Genomic DNA, 12,784 nt, shown 5'->3' on the forward strand with positions numbered 1-12,784 from the left:
GGTTTTCTATAATAGGAGTATTATTAGAATGTGTGGAACTCTTTTCTGTTTCAATATTTTCTTTCTGAGGAAGGGGAATTTCTTCTTCAGAGTTATTATTATCTTTTTGATAATTCTTTTACTTTTCCTGAATAACAACATATGGTTTCTTCCTTTCTAATACTCTACCAAACCTTAATTCAACATTATTAAGATCTAATGAAGTTATCATATAAGTTTGAGGATTTTGTCTTTCTAAGTTGTAAACAGGTTGTGAAGTTTTATTGTTTGGATTTGGAAGTGGTTGAATGGGTAATTGATTGTGTCTTGGTGCAAATGGCAAAGAAAGTTATGGATTTGCATTTTGAGTTTGAGCTTGAGGTAACTAGTTGGTTTGAGGGAAGTATTGTGGTGGAAATTTTGGATAAGGTGGCAGATATTGTTGAAATTGAGAATATATTCCATAAGGATTTTTCCATCCTTGATTCGAATATTGTGGTGGTTGAACCCAACGCTGCCATGGCATAGGTGGATTCTAAGTATTTTTGTGAAGATTGTGCAAATTGTTGAGGATTAAAACCTTGAGTTTGATTTGTTTGAGGATTTTGCCATGGTATTTTGGCAATAAAGTAAAGGAGGTCTACCTGATTTGGCATTACTTCTTCACTAAACATAGCCTTAAGACCTGGTATAGAGGGGCATTCTTTTGTATCGTGATTTTTTGCACATATAACATAGGTTTCTATGCTTTTTAAATCTAAAGGACATTCTCTTAGAGCATGTTTCTTTCTACACCTAGGACAAAAGATGGATAATGCAACATTTTTGACTTTCTTCTTGTTTTGTATTTTAAGGGTGTCAATTTTCTCACTGAGACTCCCTATATGTTTTAAAGTTATCAAGAAAACTACCTAATTCTGCCCTACTTACTGTCCCGGCTGTAGATTTATTTACTCTTGATAAAAGAGGATCCCTTGAACTTTTTCCTATTCTTGCTTTACCTCTTGAAATATGTACACATAGATCACAAATATCTGCAAAGGGTAACTGAGAAATATCTCCTTTTCCCATTAGATTGAGAAGATCTATCCACTCATCTTTAATGGATTTGAGTAAGAGAGCTTTCAAAGTTTCCTCATCCAGATTGTTCATGTTTACCTTTTTGATATTATAAACAAATCTTTCGACAAAGTCTTCAAGATTATCATCTTATTTTGTACCATTTTGAAGACTACATCTTTGATGCTACGGGGCATACAACAATCCTTATATTCTCTAAGAATGCATCTTTCATTTGTGCCCATGTCCTTATAGAATTTATTTCTAGACTCATAAACCATTTTAATGTTGCATCCTTTAAGGTAGCATGGAACAATTTTAGTTTTTAAGCATCATGCAGATAGTCATATGACCTACATTCTGAGTCTTCACTTCTTATTCCATGAAAATTGGGGAGAATAGAGGGTGAGATGTTCTTCATTGTTAATGTTGTATCCTCATCAAGGATAGGGAATCCAAAAGGTTTTGAATCTCCTATGTTTCCTCTACCTCTACCACCCCCTTTGTTTCCTCCTCCTCCTCCTCACATCCTATGTTGTTCACCATTGACATTGTGTACTTCTCCTTCTCCTTCATTAGCCATGGTGGATTCCTTAGAAGAGATATATGGTTCCTTAATAGGATTATCTAGTTTCTCTTCTAGTTCTTTTGGTTCCTCTATAAATGGTTTGAAGTAAATTTCTTCTTTTTCTACTTCAAAAGGAACTTCTAACTCTTGAGCTAGAAGTTGTTCTCCAGTTGAATATAGAAAAATTATTTCAGTTGTTGGAGATGTAGGATCTTCTTCTATCACAACCTTTGTTGATGAAGTTGGTGAACCTTTAGATTGGATTTCAGATCTTAAGACTTCAGGAAGTTTATATTGACCTGTTATGGATGGAATTCGAGTTTGTGTGGGTGGTGTGGAACTACGAGGCTGTGGTGGAGAGAGTGATTATGTAGGAATTAAACTTCTTCCTTGACCTACAAACCTACCTCTAGAGTCTATTTCCCTATGCATGTCATGTTTTTATTTGATTTTTTTTTAAGGCTTCTATTTACACTTCCTCGATAACGACACCAAAATGTTTGGTCAATTTAATGTTCTTAAATTGTAAGCATAAATTATCAACCGAAGTTGGTAAACTTATAAGTGCAGGTGCACTATATATGTTAGAAGCATATTCTTTTGTTTAGTGAGATGATTGTTATGAAACCAGCTCAAGAAAAGATAGAAAAGATAGATCAATGCCTTAGAATTCAGCCTCTTCGAGGGGGCAACCTCCTTTACATTACATAAATGAACAATTCTTCGATGATTCAAATGACAAAACCTCCTTTCTATATAGGAGTCTAAGGAGTCACAATATAATCCAACCGACCTACAATAATAATATAAAGCCACAAAAATAACAATAGAGGGATTCTATGGGGCACAGAAATAACAATAAGGGGGTAATAGGGGCACAACAATATAAATAAGGGGTATAACTATAATAGTAATGGGGTAATCACTAGTATTATAGGGACCCAACATGCCCCTCTCCTTCAAAAAAGTGTTGTCCTCAACGCTTGAGTAATTCTGGATACTTCTGCATAAAATTCTCATCCTCCCATGTGGAATCTTCAGCAGATAAGTTCTTCCACTTGATAAGATACTCTGAAATTGATCGATTTCGTAGCTGTCGAGTTCTTGTTTCTGTGACTTCTTCCGGTTCCAATATAATTTTTCCTTCCTCTTCAAGTTCTAGCAATATTGTTTGAATTGGGAGCTTGTCACCTATAACCTTGTTTAAACATGAAACATGGAAAACTGGGTGCAATCGAGAAGCTGAAGGAAACTACAATTTGTATGCCATAGTACCAATCTTTTGCAACACCTTGTACGGACCATAATACTTTGGTGATAATTTATTATCCTTCTTAGCTTGCTTTAGGGACATTTGCTTATATGGTTGTAGCCGTAGGAATACCCAATCACCTACATCAAAACTTCTTTCACTGTGATGTTGATCTGCCTGTTGTTTCATTCTATTTTGTGCCAACACGAGGTTATCCTTTAAGAGTTGGAGGACTTGTTGTTGATGTTCGATGTGATGTTCCACTGCCTGAACCTTAGAATTTTCTCTTAAATATGATGTGATGGATGGTGGTTGATACCCATAAAGTGCCATAAATGGGGTCATTTTTGTTGCTGTATGGAAGGAAGTGTTATACCACCATTCAGCCAGAGGCAACCATTTGACCCATTGTGTCTGTTTATCAGATACAAAGCAACGAAGATATCCTTCCAAACATTTGTTTACTATCTCAGTTTGCCCATCAGATTGAGGATGATAAGATGAGCTATGAGCTAACTGAGTACCAAGACAAGAAAATAATTTTGTCCAAAAATTTCCAGTGAAAATGGGATCTCTGTCACTTACAATAATCTTTGGGTTTCCATGTAGCTTTTGAACTGTTTCCATAAATGCAGTAGAAACTGTACTGGCTTTAAATGGATGTGATAATGCACAAAAGTGTGCATACTTGGTAAGTCTGTCAACTACCACCATGATGACACTCTTTCCCTCAGACTTGGGTAAACCTGTGATAAAATCCATTGAAACCTCCTCCCAACATTGGCTTGGAATGGATAAAGGTTGTAATAGACCCGGTGTCTTAATTGTTTCAACTTTATTTTGTTGGCAAACCAAACATTCCGCCACAAACTTTTGAATATCTGATTTAAGGCCATCCCAAAAAAATTCCTTCTTAACCCTGTGGTAAGTTTTTAAAAATCCTGAGTGCCCTCCTAAGGGAGAAGTGTGCAATTCCATAAGAATCTTTTGTTTTAGCTGGGAATTCTTACAGAGGTATAAGCGATCTTTGTACCATAACGAATCATTTTTCCAGCTAAATGTATCAGAAGTACTGGAATCTTGTTGTAGCTTTCGAATAAGTGCCCACACTTCTTCGTCATTCTTCCATTCCTCCCTTGCTTCGTTTATCCAATCTGGTTGGATAATAGAAATGGCACACAACAATGCTTCCACATCCTCATCCTTTCTTGAGAGTGCATCTGCCACCACATTTTGCTTCCCTTTTTTGTAGATGATTTCAAAGTCATAACCCAACATCTTTGTGACCCACTTTTGTTGCTCTTCAGAGGATAATCTTTGTTCTAAAAAGTATTTAAGGCTATCATGATCCGTTTTTACCTTGAAGTGTCTTCCCATTAGGTAGGGTCGCCATTTCTTAAGTGCATGGAGTATTGCCAACATTTCCTTCTCATAAATAGCTTTGCTTAAAAACTTTCCCTTGATTGGACGACTTTCAAAAGCAATGGGTCTTTCATCTTGCATTAGAACAGCACCAATTCCATTTCCTGAAGCATCACATTCCACAATAAAGGTTTTTGTGAAGTCCGGTGTAGCTAAGACCGGTGCTTGGCACATTGCCTCTTTAAGATGTTCAAAGGCCTTTGTTGCTTCCAGAGTCCATGAAAATGAATCTTTCTTCAATAATGTTGTTAGAGGTGCTGCTATTCTCCCATAATTCTTAACAAACTTGCGATAATACCCTGTCAACCCAAGAAATCCTCGCAGATGCTTTATGGATGTGGGGATTTTCCATTCCTTAATGGCTTTAATTTTGCTAGGGTCTACCTTAACTCCTTCATGAGATACAATATGACCCAAATATTCCACCTCCTGGACTCCAAAGAAACATTTGGATCTTTTTGCATATAATTGTTTCTCCTCCAATAGTTGTAGCACCCTGTCAACATGTTCAACATGATCCTTCCAAGACTTGCTGTAGATTAGTATATCATCAAAAAATACTAACACAAATTTTCTAAGGAATGGTTTGAAAATTGAATTCATCAAACCTTGAAATGTTGAAGGTGCATTGGTAAGGCCAAAAGGCATGACCAAAAATTCATAATGACCCTCATGAGTTCTAAATGCCGTTTTCGGAATGTCTTCAATCTTCATTCTGATTTGATGATATCCTGAACGAAGATCCAACTTGGTGAAGTAAATTGATCCATGCAATTCATCCAGTAATTCATCAATGACAGGAATGGGGAACTTATCTTTAATAGTGAGCTTGTTGAGCTCCCTATAATCCGGACACATGCGCCATGATCCATCCTTCTTGTGCACCAATACTACTGGAGCTGAGAAAGAACTTTGACTCGGTTGAATTATACCAGCCTCTAGCATTTCTGCAACCATACGTTCAATTTCACTTTTTTGGACATAGGGATATCTGTACGGCCTGATGTTTGGAGGAACACTTCCTGGAATCAGATGAATAGCATGATCATGATCACGCATAGGTGGGAGACCTTTGGGAGTCTCAAATACCTTGGAATGATTGTCCAGGACTTTTTGGAGATCTGGAGAAATAGATGATTCCAATGTGGAAACATCTAGCGAACATAATTGTGCAATTACACCTCTTTGCTCCTTTTTTAGAAGCTTTGTCATGCCATTAGAGCTGATTATCTTTCCTGGTTTCCCTGCAATACCCCTTAATTCAACTTCCTTTCCTTCCACAGAAAATTTCATGAAAAGTTCTTGAAAATTAAAAGCTATTGTACCCAAGGATTGTAGCCATTGGACTCCTAGTACAACATCAGCACCTCCCATTGGAATGGAAAGCATTGGGCTAGTCAATACATATTCTCCCATGGATAGCTTGATATTATGGCACTTTCCAGAGCAATTTATTGTTCCTCCATTTGCAATCATCACTTGACACTCTGGTGCTGGATATAGGAAGCAATTCAATTCTTTTGCTACCCTACAATGAATAAAATTGTGGGTGCTTCCTGAATCAATCAACACTATTACCTTTTTCTTCTTGATTTGTCCTTCTATCTTGATGGTTTGAGGAGTGGTAATTCCCGCCAATGCATTACAAGATATGGTCGGATTTATTTGTTCTTCATCTAGGCTTTGTTCCTGGAATATATCCTCTTCTTTTGACCTTTCTTGCTCCTTTTCTTCTTCCTCTTCACAATCTATGTAGAATAATTTCTTCTCAGCACACTTATGACCTTTTGTGTATTTGCTATCACAATTGTAACAAAGCCCTTTTGCTCTTTTTTCTTCCAATTGTTGTGGTGTCAACCTTGTAGGTTGTGGAAGACTAGGGGCAACAACACTTCTGTCTTTATAGTTGTGAGTGGTATGCTTCCTAGTTGCCATAATTTTTCTTTCCATTTTTCTTGCTAACCTGAATGCCTTCTCTAATGAATCAGGTTCCCAAAGGCGAACATCATGTTGGATATTATCCTTTAAAGACCCTATGAACACATCAATCCTATGCTCCTCTGGAATATCTTTTACCCTTATGTTCAATTTTTGGAACTCCTCAATGTGCTCCATTATTGAACCCTTTTGTTTGAGACTTATCAATTGGCTAAAAAAAGTGTTGCTTTTTGTATCCTCATAATGTGCTATCAATTCTTCCGTAAAAATTGCCCAAGTGATAAATTGTTTACGAGAACAAAGCCATTGATACCATACAAACTGATTTGGTTCCAAATATACAGTTTCCATACGTACCTTTTGTGCGTTTTGCACATTATTGAGATCGAAGAATTGCTCCATCTGTAATATCCATGTGGCGGGATCCTTGCCATCAAACTTCCTCATATCGATTTTTGGAATATGGTGATTCTTCGATCCAACATTAGCATCTATGGAATCATGATTAACATTTCTTTTGTTCTCATCATGAGTTTCCTTTACTACCTTTTCACCATTAGTAAGTATTTCTTGTAGAAAATTTGTCAAATCTGTCTTCAAATATGCCATGTCTGTCTTCAAATTTGTGTTCAAATCTATCTACAAATTGTCCATCTTAGCTTCCACGCCATTTCTCTTAGCTTCCACGCCATTTATCTTAGCATCTGTTAACTTTTGTGAGCGTGACATTTGTTTCACTTGTTCTTGTAATTTTGATATATCATGTAGCATTTCTTCCTCTTCTTCATGAGTCATGCTAGAGCTTTCAGGTTCCTTACTAGGTGTTTGCATTTTCTTTCCTCGGGGCATCAATTACCGATAATAATGCTCTACTATGCCCTTTGAATTCCTTCAAAATAAATTTTCAAACCAAGCTTAAGCAAAAATTTAAAAAAATCTACACACCTTTTTTCACTTTGTAGGAGCTCGATATTGCCTCTGATGTATCTCTGTACTTTCCAATCATCCAGTTCTGAATTTGTGAACTGTAGTAGCTCTCTATGTCCTCTTTCCAATGCCACTAGTCTGATCCAAATTGGATTCTCCAAGAAAGAGTTATGCACAATCTCCCAAGATGACCTGATTATAGACCTTTCCAGAAGAGCGAAGTTGTATGAAGTGCCACGTGTACAATTTTCAATATTTGGTTTTGAAAATGATATACAAGAAACTAAATTCCGTCCTCTTTCTGTACCTTCTTACGAAATTTTAATCTGATTCCCAGAGAGAAAGTTATGACAATTTTCCCCAGGTCACCTGTTTTGAATGTAATTCAGGAGTCTGCAAAAAGACCAACTTCCTCAGATCATATCTCCGAAAATATCACGCGAAAAGCTCGGAAATTCGGACCCAAGGTTCAGCGCGATTTCTTCTCAAATGGGTTTTTTTGCGACTTCTGAAACATCACAAAAAAAAAGTTATAGTGAAAATTCCATGATGACCTGTTTGGATCAGCGAAACCCTAGAATCCAAAGCTCTGATACCAAATGTTATGAAACCAGCTCAAGAAAAGATAGAAAAGATAGATCAACGCCTTAGAATTCAGCCTATTTGAGGGGGAAACCTCCTTTACATTACATAAATGAACAATTCTTCGATGATTCAAATGGCAAAACCTCCTTTCTATATATAGGAGTCTAAGGAGTCACAATATAATCCAGCCGACATACAATAATAATATAAAGCCACAAAAATAACAATAGAGGGATTCTATGGGGCACAGAAATAACAATAAGGGGGTAATAGGGGCACAACAATATAAATAAGGGGTATAACTATAATAGTAATGGGGTAATCACTAGTATAATAGGGACCCAACAATGATGGTTATGTTTGTATTGAGATTTTCGTTGTTTATTTAGATTTCCATTAGAATTAGATTTCTACAAATCAATTTTTGAAAGTTAAGCTATTGTTAAAATGAATGAGAGTTAAGTTATTGTTAGATCAATCTATCAAATCATATCTAATTCATTATCATCTTAAAATGTCTTATGTTATTCATCCTAAATTTATGAATCTATATAAACACTTTGCTGCTATGAAAACAGAGTATTGAAATCCAAAAGCTTGTCTATGAAATATATACAATTCTGAGTTTAAAGAGCATGAAGGAAATTTCTAATTACAAATTGCAGAGTGATATAAATTCTAACTCTAAAAAGCATGAAGAAACTGAATGTAATGAAGTGAAAAGTCATTGAAGAACTAGACTATTTGAAAGACTATAAATATAAACGAAATGTGAAATGATAAATGAGATAACTGAGTTTATATGAAATAATGAAAACAATGAAGTAATTAAAATAGAATGCAGTAATAACTGAAAGCATTTGAATGAAAGCAATTACAAAGCAACGAAATGAAAATAAACTAAAACCTTGATTGTCTGTAGGGGCCCTCTACATCCAGTAGGTATGATTCACAATCACATATGCATTGAATCAACAAAGTAACTTCAAATTAATGCAAAAGCGAAGGTTTGGTTCACAATTTCTTTAGCAATTAACTTAATACTTCCTCCCTGTTATTGTTTACAGAGAATACACATTTATATAAAATGCATGCTCAATTTGTTGAGACTTCCATTCCTACAGATCTCATGTTTAATCCTAATTCAAATATGAAACTTAAACAGGAAAAGCATTATTCGTCGATTTGCTATTTGGAAAGCAAATTAAGAAAACGTGTTGTGCCTAGACATTGGCCTGTATCTTTGACCGTGTTTCTGTGTGATCCCTTTGATGAAATTTATCGAGCGAATAGGAGGAGATCCATGAGGGGATCAATCCTCAACTACCCATATGCTTAGTTGTTTCATTAGTGCATTAGAACCCCGCGGACCATGGAGGTAGTTGCAGATTTACAAAATGGTTGCAGAATCATGTTAATTCTGTAGCTAATGCACTCTTTAATATAACAATAAGGAACATTAACACATATGAGAAATAATACATGTAAGATTTATTACCTTATCAAAATATATGATTTACTTCCTTTATTGAGTTGATAGTGATGATGAAAAAGAGGAAAATGGTGGAAAAGTGCGTCAAAACAAAACAATTATGGAACTCTACACCTGACATACATGTAGGGGCTTCCAAACACTACTTCACATATGTCAAGGGGTACCATGTATAATTCCACTTCATCAAGGAAATCATCACTAACAAAAAACTTAATATTACACCATTTCATTACCTTCATATCTGCATCCCTATTTTCCCATCCCAATAGAGATGGGATAAGATGGTCACAAACCTCCAATCCATGTTTTCTAATAGGATCCACGACTATGAGATTAGCCTATGAACCAAAGTTGAACAAAGAATTTATCTTAGTCTTTTTGACTAGGATCTTGATGCAAAAAAGTTTGTTCGTATCCTTATTTTCTTGTTGATGAAGGCTACTTTAATTCACCTTCTTCTACATTTATGTGCATACAATATTCTCATCCACATCGAAGCTACTTTTAGCTTGATTTCTACAATATTGGCTAGAAGATTCTTTTTCAATGCATCCTTCTTATGGTTCTTCAAATTTAGCTTTGGATGTAATTTCCAACACTTTTCCTCAATGTGAGCATCAATAATGCAATGATTATAATGATTTATAGGATCCTTGCAATGATGAAAATGGTCACGGTCTTCTCCATTTTCCCATTTTCTACTTCTTCTTCCCATTCTTGGAATCTTCCTGGTGCTCTCTTTGCTTGGAAATACTTTGTTTCACTTCCTTGTGGCATATGATTTCTAGAAATTGAGCCTATAGACATGCCTCATCCATTGTTTTTATCTTGGAAAGTATCATTTGATTTCGTAGATGGTCATGCATAATTCAAAAATACTTGATGGCCATCTCTATGAACTTAATGGTGTACTCATATACAATCATCCCTTGCCTCTTCCTAAAGTAGTGTCACCATATCCATTGGTCATCTACGTACTTAATAGGGTAGAATTGTGTAACTGCCTCACCCCATATTTACCCACTTTATCCTCCTCACCAAGGAAACATAGGATGATAGTTACTATGCCTGACTCGATTTCCAAGATGCACTTATGGAGAAGGGGGCCCACATGTCTAGAATTGACTACAAACTCCTATTGACACATGATCACACTGTTAATAGCCTAACTTGACCCAACACTATTTCTTTTCAATTTCGTTTTCTTAAATTTAACACAACTTTCTATTTTTGATAGTTTTTTGGGTTTTAAATTTTTGAGGTCGTTTTGAGGGCCTAAATGAAATTTCCAGGGAAAATAGAGAGACTAGAAAAGTTCCTAGATTTGTTTAATATAATTTCTTCTCAGCCTCTTCATGGATATCTTCGAAACAAGGTATTATGGTAGTCAAACGAAGAACAGATTCCAAAGTTACACCCCCACGAAGTTGGAGGTCCAATTTACTCATTTATACAAACACTTTGTGTACATAGTACTTGTAGGTTATAGATACATATTTGTTCACTAATTCAATATGCTCACGAAATAATCATCAAGAAGGATGAATGACATCTCAAGCTAGCTGCAACAACACTTGTTAGCCCATGCATTCATCAACCATTCAATAACTTATCAAAACATGTCAAGAACCATGGATAGGATACATCATATAACCAACACATAAACATAATGGAAACCATGGAAAATCAACCATAATGTCAATATGGTAACCAATACAAGTGCTCATAGATCACAAAAGGAAAATAACTCTTATTAACATATGAAAATCCCAACCAAGTCAAGTACTTCCACGTACCACCCGACAATAGATTTGGTTGAACCAAATATCTGTTCTAGCTAATCATCCCCACACCATATTCCAAGCATGAATGTGGGATATCATCGAATAAGCCCAAACCAAACCAACCAGGGCTTCGAGAGACCAAACCATCTCAACCCTCAACCATAGTGTTTCCACATCTACGGTCTAGAAACCACTAACATCAACCATATCGGTCTCTACCCAAGTTGTCTAGGGCTCTAGGAATTAGTAATTCAACAAATAGCCTTCTAGGGCTCTAGAGAATTTGTTCCAACCATAGCTCTAGGGACTAGTAACTCAACCCACCAAGGGCTCCAGAGCGTTCGTCCCAATCTATGGCTCCAGGAACTAATAACTCAACCCAAACTGTTCCAGGGCTTCTAGAGTGTTTGTTCTAACCCATAACGATTAGGAATCTGAGCACCAATAAGAAAAAAAATGGAAAAACATAAAAATCCATGGTTATCTAGGAAATGGTAAGGAAAGGATAAACCATTATCAATCTAGGAAAATATCCATGCCAATGACAACACATAACCAAAGAATCACATGCATATACCATGCATCTAAAAATAAACAAGGAAATCACACATGCAACCTGTTACCTGTAAAGAAATCCAGCTATAGTTGTTGATCCAACTATTTCCTTGTGCTCCCTACTTTCCTTTGCCTTCTTTCACCAATCCAAGTGAATGCCCAAGTGCTCCAAGAATGCTCTAAGAATGATCTAAGTGTGCAAGAGTATGAGAGAATGAGAGTGTGAAAGAGTGAACTAGAGCTCCACCACAAAACTATCAAAAATATAAACCAACAAAAGTTGTGAAATGATTCTTTGAAGCATTTTTATCATTGATGCCTCTATTTTATTGATTTTCCTTCATTTTTCCTCTAATTTCCCTTGCATGCAAATATATGTATATTCACCTTCCTTTTCTCCTATTTTCATAAATAAATGTCAATTATTTCCTCTTTTCTTTTGCCAATCTCTTTTCCAATTTACATAGCCATTATTAATCCAAAAGTGATGGCCACTAAAGTATTTTTCCCAACATTCAACTTGGAATATTTGTCCCATGACCTTGGTCTTATTTTATTTACATGGAAATTTGACAAGGGGATGTTACAAACGACTCCCCCTTGGGGGAACACCATCCTTGGTGTTCAATGACATTTATAACCAAAAAAATATGCTCCCCATGGATCTTTATAACATAGCTCGATGTAAAATTTACATCATACCAAACTGCTGAAACCATGAACACCATACTTCTTATTGGAGCTTTATAACACAACTTGATGCAGTATTTACAACACATTGCTTATTGGAGCTTTATAACACAACTCATTGCAGTATACACAATACACATATGCATAAACATAAACCACAACACATAAATCAAAATCATCTACTAAAGCAACAAATATAGAAGGATACAAAGCCTACATCTGATCATCCATCTCCCATGTAGCTTTATCGGGCCCAAAGTTCTTCCACTTCACTTTAACTTGCTCGATTGCTCTGTTCTAGAGCATGAACTATTTCTGTTGCAATATTCATTGATGTTCCGGTTGGAATTCTCCCTCTAGTTCCACCTACAATACAAACTAATCAATCACATGATCAACATCCTAGACATATCTCTTAAGAAATGAAACATGGAAAACATCATGGACTTTAATTGTTGGCGGTAATGCAAGTTTGTAGGCCACTGATCCAATCCTCTCAAGGATCTCAAAAGGCCCACAATACTGAGGTG

The sequence above is a fragment of the Pinus tabuliformis genome, chromosome X, assembly GCF_031772625.1.
Source record: "Pinus tabuliformis cultivar Carrire ecotype Pingquan chromosome X, CPIR1, whole genome shotgun sequence".
Lineage (NCBI taxonomy): Eukaryota > Viridiplantae > Streptophyta > Pinopsida > Pinales > Pinaceae > Pinus > Pinus tabuliformis.